This window comes from Megascapheus bottae, chromosome 15 (assembly GCF_031878675.1).
Source record: "Megascapheus bottae isolate mThoBot1 chromosome 15, mThoBot2.hap1, whole genome shotgun sequence".
NCBI lineage: Eukaryota > Metazoa > Chordata > Mammalia > Rodentia > Geomyidae > Megascapheus > Megascapheus bottae.
The window spans coordinates 24251629-24275312 of NC_143523.1; the positions used below are offsets into that span (position 1 = coordinate 24251629).

At 44.3% G+C, this 23684-nt stretch overlaps 1 protein-coding gene and 1 pseudogene across 2 annotated transcripts in view; one reads left to right on the forward strand and one right to left on the reverse strand.

Moving 5' to 3' along the window:
- Positions 1 to 23684, forward strand: part of Crtac1 (cartilage acidic protein 1) — a 139596-nt gene that overhangs the window by 56365 nt on the left and 59547 nt on the right. The gene's annotated exons all lie outside the window — the stretch shown is intronic.
- Positions 8846 to 9290, reverse strand: LOC150053984 (large ribosomal subunit protein eL32 pseudogene; annotated as a pseudogene).

Sequence of the window (23684 nt, forward strand, 5' to 3'; positions counted from 1 at the left end):
TGGAGATAAGAGTCTCACAGACCTTAATGCCAGAGCTGAGTAGCCTCCTGAGTAGCTAGGATTACAGGTGTGAACCACTGACACCTGCTCTGTACATGATTTTTTTAGTATGCTTTTAGTTTTAATATTTTACTCAAGCTAAACACAGTAGTTGAGAAGCCTGTATTGTACTTGCTCTCTCTCCATAGTATGTTCATGAACTTTTTTCTCACCATAGTATGGTGAGAAAATGCACGTAACAAAGGTTATCCTCTTGCTCGTTTTCACGTATGCAGTTCCGTGGCATTCAGTACACTCACCGTGTTGTCCAGTGGCCTCCCCCTCCATCCACTGAGCTCTTCATAGTCTTTCTAATTGACTCTCCCCTCCACTCATCAGTAGCTCACTATCCCTCCTCTTTCTCTGTGGATTTGACTCTTCTAGGAACCTGATACAAATGGAATGATACAGTATTTGCCCTTACAACTGGCTCCTTTCGTTTAGTATAACATCCTCCAGCTCCCTCCATGTGTGACAATGCCCTTCCTTTATACGGCGGAATAATACTCTGTGGTAGGTGTAGACAACATGTGTTTGTCCATTCATCTATTGTTGTGTGTAAGCTCTTGCAGGAATTTTGGGCTGTCTCACAGAGAATACATTGCTAATCATAAACCAAAAGGTATTTTAAAATTTTAACTCTTGATACACATCACCAAATACACTACCTTTCTGGGTATAGAAATGAGTCTGTCAGCATTGGATATTGTTATTTGCTTTATTTTTGTTTGATACTAGAAATATAGTGTGCTGTTGTTCTAATATGTGTTTCCTTGAGCATTCCTAATGGAGGCAAACTTTTTTTTTATCTGCATCTTTATTAGCTGGAGTGTGTTTCCTCCTTGTAAATTGTCTTTTTATGTCTTAGGATCATTTTCCTATTAAAGATATAGTGTTTCACTTCTTACTTTGCAGGCGCTCCTTATAAGGAGTGTACTGATTGGTTCACATAATCGCCAACATTCTTGTAGTGCCTCTGTCTTGCACCAGGCATTGTCTAGGTAGACTGCTGGGAACCATCAGGCAAAACTTCCCACCCCCGTCAAGTTTACATTCCTAGAGAGGGAGAAAGACATTAAAGAACATATGTGGTATGTTACATGGTGTGAGTGCTCAGGAGAAAAGTTCAGATGGAGAAGGGAGGAAGGAATGCTGGGGCTGTCAGGAAACCTCCCTGAGGAGGGTGAGCAAGCCCTGAGGAAGGATTGTCCCTCCCCATGGTTATCTGAGGAGAATATTTCAGGCTAAGGGTCTAGCCTGAACAAAGGTCTTGAGGCAGGAGCATAGTGTCATCTCAGCTGGAGCAGAATGAGGAAGAGAGGTGGGAGGCAAAGGTCTTAGTGTGACCAGAACCACAGACCATGTTGGCTCTGAGGGCAGTCCAACTCATTGTCTGTTGGTATCATAGTAAACCTGAGAGTGGGTAATTTGAAAAGAAGAGAGGTTCATTTTGTCCACTATCTGGAAAGTTTAATATCAAGAGGCTTCATGTGGTAAAGGTCTCTTGCTGCTTCAACTCATGACAGAAAGCAGAAGGGCAAAGGGGTGCATACATTCTGAAGAAAAAAAAAAAAAAAACGAGGGGCAGATTTACTCCATAATAGCCACTCTCTGGGTAGTAATCCAGTCTTCTAAGAAAGGCATTAATCCCTCTTAATGACCTAATTACCTCACATAGGGCCCCTTCTCCCAACTCTACCACAAAGGCAGTCACATTTCAATATACAAGCTTCACTAGAGACAAACTATATTCAAACCCTAGCTGGTCGTTGAGATTCCAGCTTTTCTTTCAGAAAGAAGCAGGCCTTTAGAAAGAGGGATTTTTTGAGCCAAGAGGTAACGTGATGTGACTCACACTTTAAAAGCATCGCTCTGCTTTTCAGGTTGAAAATAGACTAAAGGAAGGAAAGGAAAGCCGAGAGAACTGTTGGGAAGTTCTTCAAGTCATCCAGATGAAAGCTGGCAGGGCTCAGCCCTAGGGTTAGCAGGTGTGTGAGAAATGACCTGTGTTGTATGCATTGTAAGACTAGAAACGGGGTTTGCTCGTGATTGGAGGAGAGATGTGGGAGGAGTCCAGTACAACTTCAAGCTTTTGGCCTGAGCACCTGAAAGTCAAAAGTTGTGAAAGAAAGACAGCAGCAGGAGATCCAGATGGGTGGTTGGGAGCTCCATTTTTGACAAGTGAAGTTTGAAATGTCTATTAAACATTCAGGAGCGATGTCAAGTAGGCAATTGGATATATGAGTCTGGAGTTCAGAGAAGAGGTCTGGGGTAGAGATATAAATTTGGGAGTTGTCAGTGCATAGATGGTATTTAAAGCCCTGATGTTGGGTGAGGTCACAAAGGAGTGAGAATGGATAGAAGAAAGTGGAAAAGTCCAATGACAGAGCCTGCTGCTGCCAGGATCATTCTCCATCCCAGCATCAGGGGGATCAGGATCCTTTTGGTGATTTGGGAACTCTAAGGGGTTCAGGTTGGGAGTGATATAGCTAAGGAGAAAAGATGTGATCAGAACTGCATTTGAGATCAATAGCTCAGGAGGGTTGCCTGTGTTATCCCATCTCTTCTGAGCAGAGAAAAATCTAAGAGCTTCCCATCAGAAGTCCCCAGCAGGCAATGGTTAATGTCTCAGATTTCCATGGTTACGTTTGACCAAAGATCAAGCTAACTCTTTAATCTCAAGACTCATCATCAACAGGGTGAAGCACATCAGCAGCCCTTTGATATTGGCAGGGGAAAATGCAAGACTCTGGAAAAAGAAAGGAGGCTAAAGAGAAAGGAAGGGCAAGGGGCCCAGAGGGAGGCTGGGGGCCAGAGTGGGAGACCTGGTTCTATCTGCCAGCTCCTCTTTTTAAGCAATTGTTAAAGGCCATAAGGAGGAGGAGCATCCTTCCTGGGAAGCTTGTAGAGCTATTATTTTCCTGTTTCCTCAAGTCTCCTGAGCCTGGAAGAATCTCTTGCCCCCAGTAAGAACATGAAGTTTCGTGGCTACTCTACTTTGTGAAGTTGGGATAGAATCACTCTGCTCAGCTAAAAGGATACTTACTTGCTGCTTAGGGACATCTGGACTGAAAATAGTGACAAATGTCACCCAAAGAAAGTCATTTGTCACATGATGGGGAAAGGGGACCCTTGTAACAGTGATTCAGGGCTACCAGCATCAACTGTCCGAGGCAAACTCTGGCATTAAAACCATCAGCGGAGTCCCACATGTGGTTGAGAAATTCAAGTATTGGCATCACCTAGGGAGATGGTTTTAAAAATAAACCTCTGAGTACATTTCCAGATGGCTCAGAATCTTTGGGGATGGGGCTCACCATCTGCATTTTAGTGAGAACCCTGGTAGAAATTCTCCCTGATATAGGAATTCTCTTTGTCCCTTTCTCCTCTTCCGGAGTGGTGATCTAGAATCTTTGAGGCAAGAACCACTAGTTGAGGGGTGTCAAGGGAGACAGGGAATCCTCTTTCCTGCAGGGGATTAGTCCTCTGTTTCTAACAAATCCTAAATCCTGAATGGCACTATCTCTCCTGAAGGAGGAGAGTCGGCCTCTGTGTCAGGACAATCAATTCCTGGTTTCTTTTTCTTGGACTCAGACTCAGCTTTCTAATTTTTTCCTACTGGACTGTGGGCTACTGCTGTAAAGTACCAAGTATGATCCGGTCCCTCTGACTCTGCACATCCAGAACTCAGAAAAGGACAGCAGGATTAACTCCTTAGCTGCTAACATCCTAGCAGGCATCCCACCCACATGCCAGATCATTCTCCATTCATAATCCATTCTGGCTCTGTCATCTGTGAATTTAAAATCTCTCAGAGCTTCATTTATATTTTAAGCCTGTTTTCTCTTCTTTGGATTACAAATGCCATAAATTTCTCACCTGTTGAATTCATGCTTCCTTTATTTACCCTAAATAGCAGTTCTTTCTCCTTGCCCAGCATTTAGGCTTCTGAAAGTTTGAAGATGATGAATCCTCTTAGGGAACGTACCTTTCCCTGTGGGACACTTTTGTCTCAACGTTCACTGGGCTAGTGAACATAGTTGAGTTGAATTTACTTTTCTAGTTCCAAATTTTCGATATAGACACCTGGTCTACACTGAATAGCCTCAATAGAGGACTCTGTACTTCTAGACTTCTTTTCTATGTTATTTCAAAACCAGCCTCCACTGGGACAGAATGGCCAGGTGGAAATGGAATTGAAGTTAGACATATCCGTATGAGCTCACATTTAGCTTAATAGAGAAACAGATGGTGACCTATAGAAATAGGTATGTGTATATGCATAGCTTATTATACAAACATACAATTCCTTGCTATGCATTCTCAGAGACCCTGAAACCAAATGATATCCTGACAGCAGCAGGCACACTTAGCCTCTAATCTTGGTTTCTATTATCATTCTCCAATAAAAGAACCAGGGCTCTTGGGAGAAATGGCTGTGTCTAAGATTAGGACAGAAAACACGCAAGATGAACCTGGAGCATCTTGGAGTGGCACAAGAAGCCACAGGGATGAGGAAGAGACTCTGAAGCCTAAAGAAGAGCCAAAGTGCCCCAAAGAGCACACAGTGGCTAAAGCTGGGAGCTACAACCTGAATGGAATGGAGTAGTATTAGATTATAACCCAAAGCATAAATATCAATGAGTCTCTACTGATATAAATAAATGATTACATGTATAAATACGTGAGGGATGATAGATAAATCTCCTAGGTAGAAGAATTCCTAATAATTTATGTGGATATTCCATCTCCAGGAGGTGGAGCGTTATTTCTCCCTTCTTACAGATAGGCCATGCATAGTGGATGCCTTTCAAAATTACAATATTGAACAAATACTACTTCAGCCAGCCTCAGACTTATTCCTCAGTGGGAATAAGCCATGCTCCTAGCAGATTCCTTTGGATATGATGCCAAAAAATGATGCATTGCTTCCCTCAAACCCATGAACCCTTGTAAAACCCTGAGATGAGAAAAACATCTGCAAATCTTAATGGAAGTGCTAGGTATTAGTGGTAATCAGTGTACTTCTAGCCACTCCATAGGCTGAGATCTGAGGATTGTGGTTCAAAGCTAGCCCATGTAGAAAAGACTGTGATACTCTTATCTTCAATTAACTAGCAAAAAGACAGAAGTAGAGTGGTGGCTCAAGTGGTAGAATACCAGCCTGGAGCAAAAATGCTAAGGGATAATGCTCAGACCCTGAGTTCAAGCCCCAGTCTACACACACACATACACACACCTCTCAAATGGAGAGACCTGCAAACTACCTGAGCAGTACCTTTCTAAACTGTCCAGGTCATTAAAACAAAGGAAGATGAATAAAGTTAGTCAAGGGGAAATAGAGAGACATGACAGCTAAATGGAATGTGCTATTCTGTATGGGACCCTAAAACAGAGAGACCCTTGGATAAACCATGAGGAAATTAACAGATAAAATTGGATCTGGCATATGAAAAAGCTCTGTACTGTTTTTTCACTTTTTTCTGTAAATCTATGACTATCCTAAACCAAAATATTAAGAACAAAAATCAGCCTTCCTTTTCTAGCTATTGGCCTTGGCTCTGTCCCTGTCCTGAAATAATTCAGACATGACGTAGGACAGTAGTGTTTGTTATCTTTCCATTACTATTTCAAGTACCTGAAATAATCGACATATTTATACACATATAGAGGGGGGCTTATTTGGCTCCCAGTTTGGGACATTTTAGCCTATGACTGATGGGTCCTATCACTTTGGGCCTTTAATGAGGCAGCCCATGATGACAGGAGCATGTGGCACAGCAAAACCACTCACCTTGTTAGCCAGGAACCGAGAGTGAGGAGCAAGCTGAGGTCCCACAAACCCCACACAAGCTTACACTCCCAATAACCTAAAGTTTTTCCTCTAGGCTCCACCTCCTAAGGACTCCACTGCCTGCCTAGGCACCAAGGCTCCAAACCATTGGCTTGGGGGAAACATTTAAAATCCAGATTATAGGGATAAGTCAGCCTGTGTCTCCAAGGATTCTCCCCTGTGCAGCCATCATCCTCACCTCTGTACTACCACATCTGTCATCTTGTTTGCAAGTCAGATCCCTTTGCCTCCATCAGATTCTGAGTCCAGCCTTCAGTCTCTCACTGAACAAGCCACCCTTCCTAAGGTATAGCTCACTTTGACAACTGCCTGCTAAAGTTTATGGTGGTGCCAGAACTGAGGGCACCCTGAGTAAAGCTGCCAGCCTAGGGAATAGCTGGCCTGTCACCTTTTTGATTTGATATACTTATATCTCCATTACTATAGCCTACAATGAAATCAATGACTTTTTACTTTGGGGTAGAGGGACAGTCTCCTTGCAGTAATATCTCCAATTTAGCTATCCAATTTTTTTCTTAAATATTTCCCACATTGTCAACATAAAGAAAAATTTTTCTCCAAATTAATGCTTGGAAGAAAAGAAATAAGGAGGAAAAGAAAGGAAGGCAAGGGGGAAGGGAAGAGATTTCTGGGACTGATATTTATACTAGGAATACTTAGGTATATTCAGCAACTTCAGTGAAAGTGAAGGCTCTCTGGATAGAGCTGTAAAGTGAGTTCAATCCAATAATATTTATTGTCCCCTGGAGAAGTTACTTACTTGTTCTTGCCTCTGTTTTCTCGTGTTTAAAATGAAGACAATAATAGAACCTACCTCATAGGATACTGGGAACTCACTGAATTACTGTCTTTGGAAAGGGTCTTTGACCACATTTCTGGCACACAGTAAGTGCTACATAAATGTTTACTGTTTGCAATTATTTTAATGTGTGTGTGTGTGTGCGCGCGCGCATGCACACGTGCGCGCATGTGTTTCCTGAGAGTTAAGTTAGACTAAGTAAATGCCCTTCTACCAGGTTCTGGAAATCACTCCTGACTCCCAGGTCCCTTTTGGATCCCAGCACTGGCTTTCTTTCCCAACTTTATGTCACCTGCTAATTTGATCAGTGAGCCCATCAAGGTCCCCTTCCAAGGCATCTGTGAGAATACTGAATAGACGGGGATGAAGGGCAGAGCCTGGTGGCGAGTGTGATGCGGTGATAAGACCTCGTCTCCCACCAGCTGGGCTGAGATCACGCCAAGTAGGATGAAATACCCTCCATCTCTGGGCACCAGATTTCCCTCAGCACAAATCATGACAAGCGCCTCACAAATGCTAATGACCGACTTCCTTTGGTTTTAAAGACCGATCATTTCTGGAGCACCGGGGTAAATGATGGGTTCAGTAGCTATGGAAAAAGAAGTTAGAGGTGTTGGCATCCGAACTTAATTAGACACCTGTCCTCTTTATACAGCCTCATAAGGTCAGGCAAATACATTCAGCATTAATAACATTATCAGCACCGCGTGGTCCGAAAGCCTTGCCAAAGTCGATACGTCAAGTTTTTTGTGGCTGGGAACATGTGTCTTCTGTTCATGCTCCGGCTTGTTTCTTACATGCCAGCAGCTGGCACCACATCTGGAAAGGCTGTTTCTGCTATGGCTTCTTTTCTCCTATGAGTATTTTATGGGATACTCCATCCCGCCTCAATCTTTACAAGAGAATAGGGCTTATTCACTCATTCTCTGATGGCCTGTCAAGACACAGCCTCTGTTTATCTGCTGCTGGTGGCCCATGTGACTAACACCAACTCTGTCCTAGGGCAGTGGTCCTCACACGTGCCTGTGCAGGAGCTCCTGGAAAGAAGGGGACCTGCTTCAGCCCCATACCAAGCCCACTGTGTTTAGAATTCAGGAGGTGGAGGGTATATGGGCCAGGGCTCAGCATTTCTCACATACTCCTGGATGATGTGTGCAAATGATTTGAACACCAGACTTCTTGTACTCACTGGAGGCTATGAGGCCCCTAAGCCTGCACCATCAGTTTAATCAACAAATGTGTCCTTCAATCTGTAAAGAGAAATTATTTCTCTTAAAAGCATTAAAAGAAAAAGATTGCTGGGGCCAGGAGTTTGGCCTAGTGGTAGAGTGCTTGCCTAGCATGCACGAATACCCGGGTTCAACTCCTCGGTACCACATACATAGAAAAAAAAAACAAAAAAACAGAAATGATGCTGAGGCTCAAGTGGTAGAGCTCTAGCTTTGAGAAAGTACAAGGACAGTGCTCAGGCCCTGAGCTCAAGCCCAGGACTGGCAAAAAAAAAAAAAAAGAAAGAAAAAGATTGCTGGGTGCTGGTGGCTCATGACTATAATCCTAGGTTCTCAGGAGACTGAGATCTGAGGATCTCTTTCCTAAGCCAGCCCTGGCAAGAAAATCTGTGAGACTCTAAACAACTTTTTCAAAAGCCAGAAGCGGCAACGTGGCTCAGATGGTAGAGAGCTAGCCTTGAACACAACAAGGCTCAGGGACAATATCCAGGCACTATGTTCAAGCCCCAGGACTGGCCAAACAAAAAAGAGAGGCCAGGAGTTTTGCCTAGTGGTAAGAGTGCTTGCACAAAGACCCAGGTTCTATTCCTTGATACCACATGCATAGAAAAAGCTGAAAGTGATGCTGTGATTCAAGTGGCAGAGCTCTAGCCTTGAAAAATCCCAAGGACAATGCTCAGGCCCTGAGTTCAAGTGCCAGGACTGGCTAAAAAAGAAAAAGATTAATAGTGATATTTACCAAACTGTCTGACGTGTTAAAAAAAAATAGTACTAACAGTAAATAACAATCACTGGGAGAGTTCCACATTATTTTTTATAGGCCATGAAGTGTTTTTTTGTGTTTTGTTTTGTTTTTTTACAGAGAGCAGTTTTTGTGGTCTATTTAAGCACAAATAAAAGGGGGTATGTGAGCCTGTGAGCCACCTATTCGCTCTCTTCACCGCGCAGCCTGGCACTGGGATCGGTGACTCTGATGGCTAGCTGGGCTGCTCGTTCCACGATAGCGTTTCGGTTCTTGGAGGAAACATTGTGGGCGATCTCAGCACAGTAGGACTTGTTGTACACGAGCAGCACTTCCAGCTCCTTGACGTAGTGGACCAGGAACTTCCAGAAGCTGCTGGGCAGCATGTGCTTTGTTTTCTTGTTGCTCCCATAACCGATGTTGGGCATCAAGATCTGGCCCTTGAACCTCCTCCGGACCCTGTTGTCAATACCTCTGGGCTTCCGCCAGTTTCGCTTAATCTTGACATATGGGTCTGATTGGTGGCAGATGAACTTCTTGGTCCTGTTTTTCACGATCTTGGGCTTCATCAGAGGTCTGAGGGCAGCCATGATGCCGAGGAGGAGATGGCAGCCACCTCCGTAGGTAGCGCCGAGGAAGAGGCTCGTTGAACTTTTAAAAGCAGTGGTTATGTTTCAATTAGTCAGTCAATAAATATTTATTGTGTATCTGTCATATCAGGTTGTTACCAGCATTGATGGAAGCAGGAAACCAAGCCACACTGTTGCAAATCTTCCCAGCCAGTGGTGCTCAAAACTGAATGTGTCTGTGTGCCTGTAACTCTAGCTGCTTAAGAGGGTGAGATCTGAGGATCATGGTTCAATGTCAGCATGGGCAGGGAAGTTCAGGAGATTCTTATCTCTAGTTAACCACCAAAAAGTCACAAGTGGAGTTGTGGCTTATGTAGTACAATGTTGACCTTGAGCAAAAAAGCTAAAGGATGCAAGGGCCTGAGTTCAAGTTCCAGTGCCAGGGGAAAAATAAAAAACATTTTAACCAGGCACTGGTGGCTCACGCCTGTAATCCTAGCTACTCAGGAGGCTGAGATCTAAGGATCACATTAGCCACCAGAAAACAGGTAGTGTTGCTATGGCTCAAGTGTTAGAGCTGAAGAGCTCAGAGACAGGGCTCAGGCCCAGAATTCAAGCCCCACAACTGACAAAAAAAAAAAAAAAGATTAAGCCCCAACTGTCTGTCAGAATCACTTGAAAGCTTGTCACAAATGTACATTTCTTAGTCCTCATTCCAGAATTCTCAACTGGACTCCATCCTCAGAATTTCTGACTCAAAAAATTGGAACAGGACCTGAATAATATAGATACAAGCTCCCAGGTGATACTGTCAGGAAACCACACTTGGAAAATCACAGGAAGAGATACAGAGGTCACAGACAATGAGTGTTAGTGGTTCTCAGTAAGGGTTTAGGAGTAGAATGGTAACAGCAAGGGACTGAGGGACACTGGAGCTCAGCAAACTTCTTCATTGCCTATCCCAGATTGCTTACACACTCCTGGGGTCGTACTAACCCATCAGCTTCCAGGAAAAAGAGGCGATGCTGTCACATGACCCCGTCTATACCTGTGGTCCATTTAGGACTGGCTTCCTGGTGTAGTCTCTAATTTCTGTTTGTCCGGAGAAAGCATCTCTTTTCCCTCTCCTTCCTCCCTCCTCCTTTCATTCTATCCTCTGAGATGTTGATGCCAGTGAGATGTGCAGGTACCGTTCCGCAAGAATGCTCAAGGTGTGTATTGAATTTTGGTCCCGGATCATTTAATGTGTGGTGACAGAGGGAGCGGATGCTGTTTGGATTCATGTGGAACTCCCTGCCTTTTCTATTTTCTGTGCTGTAAGACCACAGAGCCTGGCTCAGCATCAAGCTGACCCATCAGTTCTCCAGCCTGGGAGAACCTCATGGAACCAGCAGCCCCCAGCCCCCTGGAATTGCCAAGTTCTTCGTGAACCCAGTGGAAAATTGGAAGGATTGTGTAGGTCTTTGGGGCATCCATTTCATTTAAAGCTCTCCACCATCTGAACTGTTACTGAATTAAACATCGAAACGAACTACGATCGATAGCCTAATAATATTCTGCTCTGAAATGTGTCCTTTAATAATGACTCTGAAGTCTGTGAGGGAGGAACAGGGCTGTGTGTGCAGTAACTGGTGATCTACGTTAATTCCTTTACAGCTGCTAGCTTTGAAAAATGCTTCTGGGTGTTTCTTACTGATGCAGCATCCTGTTTTCTGTGGGTCAGAAACTTCTAGGAAGTTGGCTGTGATCTGCTCTTCTTCATCTGGCTCTGGAAAGCTGCTTTCCATCTGCTCATCTTCCTTTTCCTTGTTCTTGTTTGGATTGTTGATATAACAGTTGGACTCAGCCCTCATCACCTGAGACCTAGTTAATGACAAGTATGGATGGATGGAGAAAAGCAGAGGGGACTACATGTTTGAGGATAGATTTGCTTGGTCCCAGAACTCAGAGATGTTCCACAGCATACAGACACACAGACCTTGTGTTCTAAAAAAGACTCCACTGAAAAGAGAAGATGCAGAAAAGACACATTCGCTAAATATATAGGAAAATGAACCAGTTATCTTTGCGATTAGACTCCAGCCTGGGGCAGTGCCTGAAGCACTGGAGCATTGCTGAACGAGAATCAGAATTCCCTCCTTAGCTATCAGCATCCTCGGGAGAAGAAGACCAGAGCAAGAGGTACATTATGACCTTGGCGTTTAGGATTATAAAGCCCTAGAGATGGATTATCGTTTCTGCACAATCTTTTGTTCCATTTGATCTATTCTCTGTTTACATGCTAAGGCCCTCCTCTCCTTTCCCTCCAATCCAAGATCCATATTGATTGTTTATGTTTTCTAATGCTGTAGATATTGCTTTGGTAAAAAGTTTTGTACAAAAATTTTATTGAAAAAGTTTATATGAAAGGGACCATAGAGTGTAATGAACTCCTGGTAATTTCAGTGGCTTTTTAATGATATGTTCCCTAATTATTGATGCCCTGGAGTGAGGTATTGTTATTTTGGCTTGAAGTAACAAAGGATGAGAAAGAGGGTGGGTTGTGGGGATAGGGATAGAATAAGATGTTACAAGGGAGAAAAGGAAGGTTGATCTCACAACTTCAGTTGGCTTCTGTCATCTCAGAGAGGAAGGGCCCCCAAAAGGCTAAGGGAAGCATAGCCTATGGCAGGTGATGCACACACCTTGTCTGAAATAAAATTCTAAGACAAGTTGCCACCTGTGCTCTTAATGACTTGTAGTGATCCCAGAAAAAGGAGGTGGTAGGGAAAAGAACGATCTGAAGATTAACAAACGGTAGCTCCAAACAAATAGTTTATAAATTTTGACATTACCTTGTGATCACCAAGAGTGAGCACTGGCTAGCCAGGAAGAATCCAGCACAACAAGTCTTCTACCTGGTGAGGAAGCACCTGGCTACTGTATGCTGGATTGGCTGAATGCTTGTAGACATGGTTTGTTTTAACTTTAGTAAGGTTCTTAATCTTCTCCCCAAACTTTATTGCCTGAATACTGCTGACTTACAAGCCGTAAATGGCCCTTCTCTTAGCTGAAATCATGTCCCTGGTTGACTCAGAGCTGAGAGGAAGGCTCTATCCAGGGGCCTGTCTCATTGAATGGAATTCTGTCAGTGACTCAGCTAGACCTGGAAAGCATGCTGGTCAGAACTGTATATGCTAACAAGACCAACGATAGAATAATGATTTGCCATTAGAAAAGTCAATTGAAAGGTCATTTGAAAGAAAAGCTTATTATGTAAACAGTTACTTTATTGCAGGTACACACTTGTGTGTATAGCGACCATCAGGACCCATGCACTGGAGATATATAACATCCATGTGTCTATATGTAGGTATGTGCTCTTTATTTTCCCAGTGGGTGTCCCATATGACTTGAAGGACACTGGTGGTGACAGAATGGTCTCCCTTTGCTATGGAGAAACATACAAGTATGCAATGCTACTGACAACAAGAGCTACACTTTACTGAGCATCTGTTATGTGCCAAACAATAAAACTGCAGTTCCAGCAGTCCTGAAACTGCTTGCTTAGAAAAGACCTGCTAGCAGGCGTGGCATGCCTGGCATTTGGGAACCTGGCTTTGAAGAGGCCTCTCACCAGATCCCCAGAATGGATACACTTGGCTCACTGTGCCTGAACTGTTAATACAAACAATGTCGATTATGCTGTAGCCCTGCTCTCCTGTTTGGTTATGTGCTGGGCAGAGGATACCTATGGGATAAAGCCCACTGTAAAAACCCTGGACACTGGGTCTCTAATGAGCTTTCCTGTTGGACAGCATTTCACACATGTTGTCACAACTCATTGCTGAAGAAATTAAGGGCTGTCTTTGTGCTCCGCTGGAAGAGGACTCTTGGAAGCTTCTGCCTGCTAACCTCCAGACTTTACTCACATGCCTTTTCCTGTTGCTGATTTTGCATTGTGTTCTTTTACTCCATAAATCCTCCCCATACCAAGCCTTGTGAGGCATCTAAGCAAATCACTGAGCCTGAGTATGGTTTTGTGGATCCCTAGTCCACAGGCATTAGAGACTTACTCTGTCACAAACTAATTATAATGCTAGTTATTTTGCACATAGGACTTGAATCTAGGTTAAATCCAAGACCCCTGTGTCCAGTGGAGTCACATGATGGCTTTCTGCTCTTTGACATTCACCGAACCCAATATCTGAATGAGTCCTGCTGTCCTGAGATGTCCAGGGTCCTTCAGTCCCATCTCGGTGTTTTCTGGGGTGAGAATAAATGATAGAAGACCTCCTAAAGCAGCAGAGCCTGGAATTATCCCTGTTTTTCAGGCCCATGGAACTTATTCCTATTAGTTTCAGCCCTGTGGATTTTCTTTGCCTCTTGTAATTGATCCCCTGTGAGACTAAGTCATATTCTCCAGCAAAGGTGTAGGTGTGGGGTCTGACCAGGGGTGAGGGACGTCTGTTGACACCTGGTCTACCTGATGGCTGCGAGCCCGTCTTCTGTTTCCTGTCTTGTCAGAGGAAACGGACATACTCAAAAACCCATAGAATGTACAACACCCAGCGTGAGTCTTCATATCCACTTTGGCATTGGGTGGTAATGTGTGGGTTCAGCCTCAAAACAAAGGTTCCACTGTGAAGGGGTGACTGGGGAAGAGAAACAAGTGAAGATATCTTACTGTGAACTGAAAATGCCTCTAAGAAGCTGAATTAATTTTTAGTCAGTACTATGGCTTGAACAGGGCTTTAAGCTTCCTAGGCAAATACTTTATTGCTTGAGCCAAGCCTCCTCCTCTGCCCTTCCCCATCCTACTTTTTATTTTAATAAAAAGGTCATATTCTCACTCTCCAAGGTAGGCAAGAGATGGCTACTCGGGGGCGGGGGGTGGTGGTGAGGGAGAGGAGTGACAGATTTCTAACATTACCTTCTATGGTCTCTGTTAAATGCTCCGAAATGTCTCAAAGAGAAGAAATTGTCCCCATTCCAATTGGCACGAGCTAGGCTCACCTCCTCCCCTAGGCTGAGAAGGTACAGAATGCTTAATTCTCTGTTTTGAAACTGCATCCTTCACCTAACAAGTCCCGAGGCAGAGAGCTAGAAGTTTATTATAAAAAGGACCCACTCGTGGGCTCTCTCTTTCTTATACCCCACTTTCCCACTAGGTCAGCCACAGGGCATGGTAGTGACAAACAGAAAGAGACTGCTTCATTCATCCTTGGGGGTGGTACAGGAAGAGGGAAAGAAGGCCTCAGAGGACCTGCCCTAGCACTCCCAAGCTCAAACCTACTCTAATCAACACAGGAAGTTAGTATATGAATTAATGAATTTCCCTGCCACTTCCTGTCTAAGCCTTTTCCCCACCTATCCCCACAAATGCACACACACATTCAATGTGCCTATGACATCTCACACACCAAACCCTAAGGGTAGAGAAACTACTGTATTCTAATATAGTAGACATAGACCATGCCAGGGGACACACCCACTCCATCAAAAACGTATATACCTTCCAAAAATTAAATGCAGGGAGCACCCAGTTGATTGAAAAAGCAAGGTGGGGGAAAACTGTCATAAGAACATGATGAGCTCTCAGAATTTCACAAGCTTGTATTTGAACCTGGCTCTGCTGCTTTCCAGCCACGTAAAGTAGGCAAATTATTTAATCCTGCTGAGTCTTGGCTTCCTTGTCAGTTAAGTGGGAGGCACATGATAGTTTCTATTCCACAGAGTATGAGGATTCAGCTAGACTGTGTATGATTCATAGCAAGCCCTCATAAATACCAGTGCTGCTGCTGCTGCTGCTGCTCCAGTTGTTGATGGTGGAGTTGGAAGGAGCCTACCTTCTGGGGTCCACGGTGAAAGCACACACTTTGTAATGTCACTCCCTGTCTCCTCCTCTCTCTCTCTCTCTCTCTCTCTCTCTCTCTCTCTCTCTCTCTCTCTCTCTCTCTCTCTCTCTCTCTCTCTCTCTCTCTCTCCCTCCCTCCCTCTCCCTCCCTTCCTCCCTCTCCCCCTCTCTCTCTCTGTCTCTCTGTCTCTGTCTCTGTCTCTGTCTCTCTCTCTGTCTCTCTCTCTGTCTCTCTCTCTGTCTCTCTCTCTGTCTCTCTCTCTCTCTCTCTCTCTCTTCCCATGTCCTAAGAAGTCTGCTATCACTCCCACCAGAGAGATGACCAATGTCATATATCTCCTTGTCTTTATGAGCCACTATTCCTAAAAAGACCCGATCAAATAAGACCTTGACTTCTCAGTATGCATTTTTCCAGAGAGTTCCCCCTACCTCTGACACCTCCATCTGAGTCATTTCTGTCACCCTGGCATACCACTGTGCCCCAGAGGAAACAGTCTAGGTCCACGTTTATACAGATAAACATGGAGAGTGGCTGATTTCTATGATTTAGAGGAGAAACAAATCCAAAGAAATCTGTGCTTTGTTGGTGGTAGGGTTTTCTTCTTTTTGTTTTGCTTAATTACCACTCTTGCTGTCTATAACATTTATTTTTAATGATGAGGATTAGATCCTGTCAATAATAAAGATGCCCAAGAGTGGACAGTGAGAATTCTTTCTCAAGAACAATGATCCTACAGGGGGTTGTGTCAGGCTCAGGAACAGAGCCTCCAGAGAGCGTGCAAATCCCAGCCAGAGCCAGGCTCTGTCACTTTAGAGCTAAATGACCTTCGGGAAGTCACTTGAGTTCCTACACCTCATCTGTAAAAAGGGATAATAGGTCCATTTGGGGGAACGTGAGAACATGCACATAAAGTTCTTAGCCCCGCACCTGGCAGACAGTAAGCAGTCAATACATGCTATGCTGTCATCATGATGCATTCTAAAATCCAATCCAAATCTAGGCTCAAAGCAGCTGTATGGGGAGAGAGAGAGGCGAATTTGATGTCAATCAGCTGCCTCTAGTCTGGAAGCAAGTATAATGGGAGCCCTTTAAAGAAGCAGGCTCATTACCCCTTGCCAGTTGGGTAGGCACTTCCCATGAAGAGAAGTGGGCCACTTAGGTATTAGTTGCCTGCAACAAGGCAGTGTGAAAGCTCATAGGTGTTAGTCAATAAGCACTTGGAATTGTCATAGAGATCAACAACATTCTATATTTCCTCATGGTGCCAAGCCCTTCTGAGTCATTGGACTTCCTTCTGGATCCAGACAGAGGCAATGGCTGCATCTAGTATGCATCACCAAGCACCCATGTATGAAGCATAGGTCCTTTGGGCACCAGGCAGCTAGGGAGTTGAGGGAATGACTGGCACTGTATGCATTACCCAGTTGCCATCCATCCCCTATAGATGCTCTAGCAAGGGGAACACAGCTGGACCCACCTGTTCTAGATAAGTCACTGAGTGAATGTCAGGGGAACTGAGCAGCGGGGGAATGCACAAGTCAGTGATGAACATGACAGTGGTTCTTTCCTGAGTATGTTCAGCATTATGGGTGCATCATCTCATTTAGTTCCCTTAAGATCCCTCTAAGACAGGTCTTGTTCATATTTTCATTGCACAGATGAGGAGCTTGATGCCCAAGGACACAAAATAAAGAAAGGATAGGGAGGAAGTTTGTGCTCATATCTGGTCCCAGATATGGGGCTCCTGCCCAAATATCACCAAGCACAAAGTAGAGAGACCTGTGGATTTCCAACTTTATTTTCTCAAGGTAAACCTTCAAAACAAAAATAAAATCTTACCTAGTACCCTAATATTGAACCTATGTAGAGTTGCTAGGGTTGAAGGTAGTCCAGAAAGATCAGTCCTTCTCATCCCATCCTCATCCCCTGCAGTTCTTGAAGAGCTCTGGGAATGTGGGGGTGCACAGGGCACAGAGGAGCCCCTGGGACAGAGGATCGAACTTCTTTTAGGGTTAGAGCTTCTGTTTCTCTTTGTGAAAGAGAACACAGCATGGACCTGCCAGAGTTCCCCCAAAGACTCAACAAGCCAGTGCACATGAGCACCTAGCACCCTTTCCCAGCTATGGTAGTTAACTGTCTTGGATGTGCTTTCTGGAAAGAAAGAATTGTGGATCCAGAGGAGTTTGTAGTGATTGGCGACTGCTAAAAAGCTGTGTTTGTGTCTTTGTTCCTGGAGCCCTAGCACATCACCTTATGTGGCAAAAGATACAACTATAGCTGAAAAATCATGGGGAGAGTTCATCTTTCCATGGCAAAGCATTTGCTTCAGCCACAAGAATCAGGGAGTGCCAAGGAACATGTTGTCCCCAGCACTTTGGCAGGAAGTGCCATCTTGCTGATCTATCTCCAGATTCAGATTGCTGGGACCAGATCTATTGGGGCTGAGGGAAGGGGGGAAGAGGGATACATTTCTGTAGTAAGGCACATGGCACTTGGTTACAGTACCCAGCAGACTTCACACAAAGAATGGCTTAGGGCACATGCCAGAGTCCTTGGAATGACGCACCTGCAATGTCTGCCTCTCGGCTGCACCTGGCTAAATGGGGTTGGGCAGATATCCGCTCTGCTCTTTAGAGACCTTTCAAAGGGCAGAAGCTCGGTCACCTCTCAGGTTTCCACTTTCCTTCTAAAACTCGGCTCCAGCAATCACAATGGCAAGTCAGTTATTTGTAACATCCAGATTGTCATTTCTGACAACGGGGCCGCATTTATCTGTTGAGTCTAATGATCGTGCGGACAGGAGCCTTATTTGTGCTGTCACATTCCCCTTTATCACCATCTACATCCAGGCCTGTGGGGGACTCTCCAGACGAGCTGTAATGCCTCCTAGACACTGTGTTCACTACGTGTCCTCTTCTGGCACTTTTTTTCAATAGCAGTGGAAGCTGAGCCAAGTTAAAAGTCTGTGCTGTTGCAAAGCAACTAGGATGCTGGCAAAGGCCAGGGGTCTAGCATGGTCATGCCATGTTCCTCAGCTGCAACAATGTCCCTCCCAAGACGACTGTGCAGCCGCTGAGCCAGAGAGATTTCTTCATGACAACCATCTGGCTCTGATTTTTCAACAACACCTCTCGAGAATTTCCTAGAGACCCAACAGAAAACAGCAGTCACTGGTATTTTGGCCACCACACCTGCTGAGAAAGTGTCACATGCTCATTCTGAACCCACTGGTATAATTTAGAGAGAGCTTTGCCAAAAGGAATCCCTGGTCTAGTTGAAATAATATGTTGGCTTATGAGCAAGAAGGGAAAAAATAAGACATTGTGGTTAGGGAAAAAGAAACTAGAATTTAAAAATTAAAGGAACCAAATTCATGACTCAGCCTGCTTCTTTCCAGCTGTGTGACTTGGGACATGACTAACCTCTGGCCTTGGTTTCTCATTTGAGACGTGGGAGGTAAATGGTGGCTCCACTGGGTGGCTGAGAGGATTAAGCCAGTGTGGGCAAACCATGAAGCTCTGTGCCCTTGTCTGTACAGACTGAGAGGCTGGAGGATGGAAGGCGATTGTCCTCCCTCTTTGGTGCTGTGTTTTGAAACCTAAGGTCAGAGCCAGGACCATTGTGCAGTAGGGAAAGGGAAATGGGGAGTTGTTCTGCTGCCTTCTAGACATTTATTGAGGCTAGCAATCAACAGAGACCTCCAGCTGGACTCTATCTCATGCTATCCTGTCTCTGTCACACATTGAATTTCAAAAGATGTTATCTGGTTTCTCTTATCTCTAAAAGAGAGTAGTATGGTTTGCATCTCTCTCTTTCTAAAGGAACTAAATTCACACATCACAGGGAGAAGAATGTTCATGCCATCCCAAAGGACAGAGCTCTTGCAGACACCAAGGCTGCATCTGACCTTGGCTGACCCATGTGTTGGGAATTGGATATGGACAGAGCTTCAGACAATAGTCTTGTCTGGTCTTTGGGAGTCATGGCTGGCATGAGGAGGAAAAGGCTCATGAAATGTTACTGGGTACCTACCTGTCTGCTTAGAACAAGATGTGAAGGTGGCTGAGAAAACAAATGGTTGCACACAGTGGGAGTCTACTCAGCCCTAGGAGAACTGGGAAGAATGAGGACAAAGCATTTGTTGCTCTCTACCCTCGGGGAGGACATCTATTCACAGTGTGGACGGGAAACTCAAATGCATTGTGAATTGTGAATTAATCAATAATACCCTTCTGGGTATTCACACCACAGCTTGTTCTCAACATGTTCAACTACAGTGATGCTGCTATAAACTACTAAATGGAAGCATAAAGCTTTCCCTAAGTTCTTTCATACTGGACTCAGAACACAGTATGTTGCCAGGTTCTGAAGGGATCTCCAGGAGACAGGAAGGGTTATCAGCAGAGTGTGAAAACCATCTGGAAGTCAGTTTGGAATTTGGATCCCTGGACTCTGATTCAGAAGGTTGAGTGGCCCTCTAGAATTTGTATTGTTAGCCTAGATGTAAGCATCTATAGAACCCTCTTTGAGACATACCAGTCCAGACTGGTCCTTCTGAATCTTTGATATGCATGTGCATTCCCTGGGCACCTTGTTAAAATGCAGATTCTGATTTAGAGATCTGGGATGGAGCCCAACATTTTCCATCCTTTAGCATGCTCTCAAATGATGCCACTGCCTCCCCCACTGTACACTTAGAGGAGCAAGAATCTATACATGACTCTTTTCCTGCAGTCAGGATAGGCCAGCAAGGACTTTGTTCTAGATGGATGGCTTAAAACATAAAATGCCTGCTGACCTAATATGTTAGATTATACTCGTGTACCTTTCATTTGGAATTAGCATAACTATTTATCTTGACTTTCATTCAGGTAGGTAATTTTTATATAGCAAGCACTTTAAAGAAATAAATGTCTAGCCAGGTCCAATTTGGTACTTTCTCACTAATACTTAACATACAACATTTCTGTCCCTAAACTTTAATGCACATTTGCTCCAACAGCCAAATTCTGATTAGTGTTAATGCATGGCTAAGGGAATTGAAGCCAGCTTGGCAACAAAGACCCCTCTGAATGAACGCCTTTAGTTGTTGGCAGCTCTATATTTTTTCAAAGCAAGAGTCTCTTCTAGAACTATTTCCTTCCAATCAAAATGAAGAGCTGAATTCATCAGTTAACACTCCATAGCAACTGGGAAGCTTTTGCTGCTTCCTCCAGCCATTATTTCTCAAGACACAGCCAGGCATACCCTATTAGCTGCAGCATGAGAGGGAACACAAGCAGGAACATGATTTCCCCATTGGAATGGGATAGCTGGCAAGAGTGGGGAATGGAGTCCAGCAAGCAGAACAGTTAGGCACACAGTACATACAGGACATTATGGAGACACCAGCAAGCAAAAGGAAATAGCGTTTGACTTGATGTGACCTGTGGGTTCTGACAGACACAGGGGGGCTTGAACAGTGACTTATATTAAAAATTCCAAGTAGGTAGGACTTTCATTCCCTCTGAAGAAAGAGAACTGTCTTCATGAAGAGAGGCCAACTACTGAGCTAGAATCTGATCCAAGACCTTGGTTAGACAGAGCCATGGGGCAGAAAGGCAGGCCTATATGCTCAAAAGGAGGCCATCTCCAATCTCCAGAGCTGTGACCAAGAGGAGCCCACCTGCTTCTTGTCCATGCATGATAGCCCTGCACTTCACCAGCCTGCCCTTCACTCCCTGCCCCTCACCGGGGCCTGTGACTAGTGTCTAGTGACTTGTGCCTCCTTACTTGTCCAGTGCAAACCTGACTGGCTTAACAGACAGCCTCCTACACATCTCCAGCTTATGCCCAGCCTCACTTTCTCCTTGCTGGAGAAAATCACAGCTGTTTGCTGACCAGGCCTCAGCAAATCCTGTCATCTCCCTTAGCCAGGGCATTTCAACAACTCCAAGGACCCATCATTCAGCTCCTGTCAAACTGGGTAGAAGAGCTAGGGCTCTCCAGAGGGCCCAAGCAGCTGCCTCTGCTGCAGACAATAGCTATATACACCGTGTATACGTGTGTGTGTGTGTGTGTGTGTGTGTGCACATAAACAAAATCTACAGCTATGTCACAGTTTACTTGTATTATCTCATCTGACCTCAAAGTAGAGCAAACATTATCAGCCCATTTATAGATGAGGAAACTAAATCCTAGTGAATATAAGCAAGCTCCTTTATCATATCTGTGTTCAAGAAAGAATAAAATATGGTCCTGAATACCTGGAGCTCACAGTCTCCTATGCTCAAGGCTACCCAAGTAATAATAATAACTCATCCTCTCAAAAATATTTATTGAGTTCCCACTATGTGTCAGGCGCTGAGTGTGTGAGGCAGAAGATAAACTTGTTAACCAGTGTTTACTGAGCATGTGCTCTGTGCCACGCTTTTCATTAAGCACCTTACAGCTTGATCTCAGTCCTCAACACAGTGGCTGATGTGAGCATCCTTACTTTCCACATGAAGCACTGAGGCTCAGATTTGGTGATGGTCCAAGAGCATCCACACCACTGGGGATTGCAGAGCAATTCTCTCCCAGGCACAAGGCCCCTCACCAACTAGCTGCCCTGAAGAAGGTCACAGCTCTCTTGGTCACTCTGTCACCTCCATAGATTCGTGTCTTTCTAAAGAACAGGAGCATTTGCCATGTTTACCCAGCTACCCCACAGGGCTGAAAGCATGCAGCTGTATCCCAGCTCCTTACATGGCTGGGTGCCCATCACATATCTAGGAATAGAAGCAGAATAGGGTGACGTAAAGTCAGTGACCAACTTATCGTTCCTGCTTTTAAAGAAGAGTGAATCACTGTTAGAATTTTCTTACTAGCGGGGCTGGGGGTTTGGCCTAGTGGTAGAGTGCTTGCGTAACATGTACAAAGACCGGGGTTCGATTCCTTTGTACCACATACATAGATAAAAGGTCAGAAGTGGTGCTGTGGCTCAAGTGGTAGAGCTCTAACCTTGAGAAAGTCCAAGGGCAGTGTTCAGCCCTGAGCTCAAACCCAGGACTGGCAAAAAAAAAAAAAAAAAGAATTTTTAACCTCATGTGGAAGGTTCTTTCTATTTATATGTTTACCTTGTCATTCCTTGTTAAGAAACAAATGATATTTTATGTGTGATTTATATTTTTTGACATATATTTTCTTCAGGTAAGATTTGTATATGTTTTCCAGAAAGTCTTGACTGTTTTAAAAACAACTATGCAGATGAGCAAATGTTATTTTTTTATTTACTCATATCTGCAAATATCTCATCTTAATCATAGTTTTGATCACATTTGTAAGTTTGCAAAGTTTTCATGTCAAAAGTCATATCAAGTGCTTCCAACTAAAGGTGGTTTGTTGGGGTTTTTTTTCAAGTAAATTTTACTCTGAGTGTGTGTGTGTGTATGTGTGTGTGTGTGTGTGTGTGTGAGAGAGAGAGAGAGAGAGAGAGAGAGAGAGAGAGAGAGAGAGAGAGAGAGAGAGAGAGAGGAAGAGAGAGGAAGAGAGAGAGAGTACTTGGGCTTAAATTCAGGGTCTCACTCTCTCCCTTGGCTTTCTCATTCAAAGTTAGTATGCTATATTTGAGCCACACCTCCATATCCTGCTTTTTATGGGTTAATTGGAAATAAGGAGTTTCTCAGGCTTGTCAGCACAGGCTGACTTTAAACCTTCATCCTCAGATCTCAGTCTCCCAGGTAACTAGAATTACAGGCATGAGCCACCAACTTAAATGTTGCTTTTCAAGCATAGTAAAAGCAGAATCAAACATCCATTGGCTACTTACACCACTATTGTGCCCCTAAATTGACCATCTGTACCTAAAGAGACCAAAACCAACAGCTTTCAGATGGCAGCTCCAAGTATGCCAGAAAGAGAGCCTGAGTAGAGATTTAAAATGTTCTGTGACCTAGCAGCCAGTTGTTTTTGTGTGTTTGTGTGTTTTGTTTTTGTTTTGTTTTTGTTATTGGTTGTGGGGCTTGAACTCTGGGCCTGGGCATTGTTCCTGAGCTCTTCAATACAAGGCTACCACCCTACCCCTGGAGCCACAGCACCACTTCCACTTTTTTAGTAGTTAATTGGAGATCAGAGTCTCATGGACTTTAATGCCTGGCTGGCTTTGAACAGTGATTCTTAGATCTCAGCCTCCTGAGTAGCTAGGATTACAGGCGTGAGCCAATGTATCCAGCTCCTAGCAGCTAGTTATGTGCCTGAATCCAAGAAGCAAGCTGGTCCTCACTCAGAGGGTCTGCAGTCCCACCCTGCTGCCTGGAACACTGACCTGAGAAACAAGCAAGAAGTAGAGACTACTTGGAGGCATTTCCCCTAAGGAGTTTTTTTTTTAAAAACGTGGGGGGCCAGGAGTTTGCCCTAGTAGCATAGTGCTTTCTTAGCATGAACAAAGACCTGGGTTCGATTCCTCCACACCACATACATAGAAAAAAGCCGGAAGTGGTGCTGTGGCTCAAGTGGTAGAGCTCTATCCTTGAGAGAGCCCAAGGATAGTGTTCAGGCCCCAGGACTCGCAAAAGAAAAAAAAAGTGTAAAAAAAAAAGCAACAACTATGGACACAAAAGGGTTTCATTCTCCTCCTTTTCCTTCTCTTCTTTCTT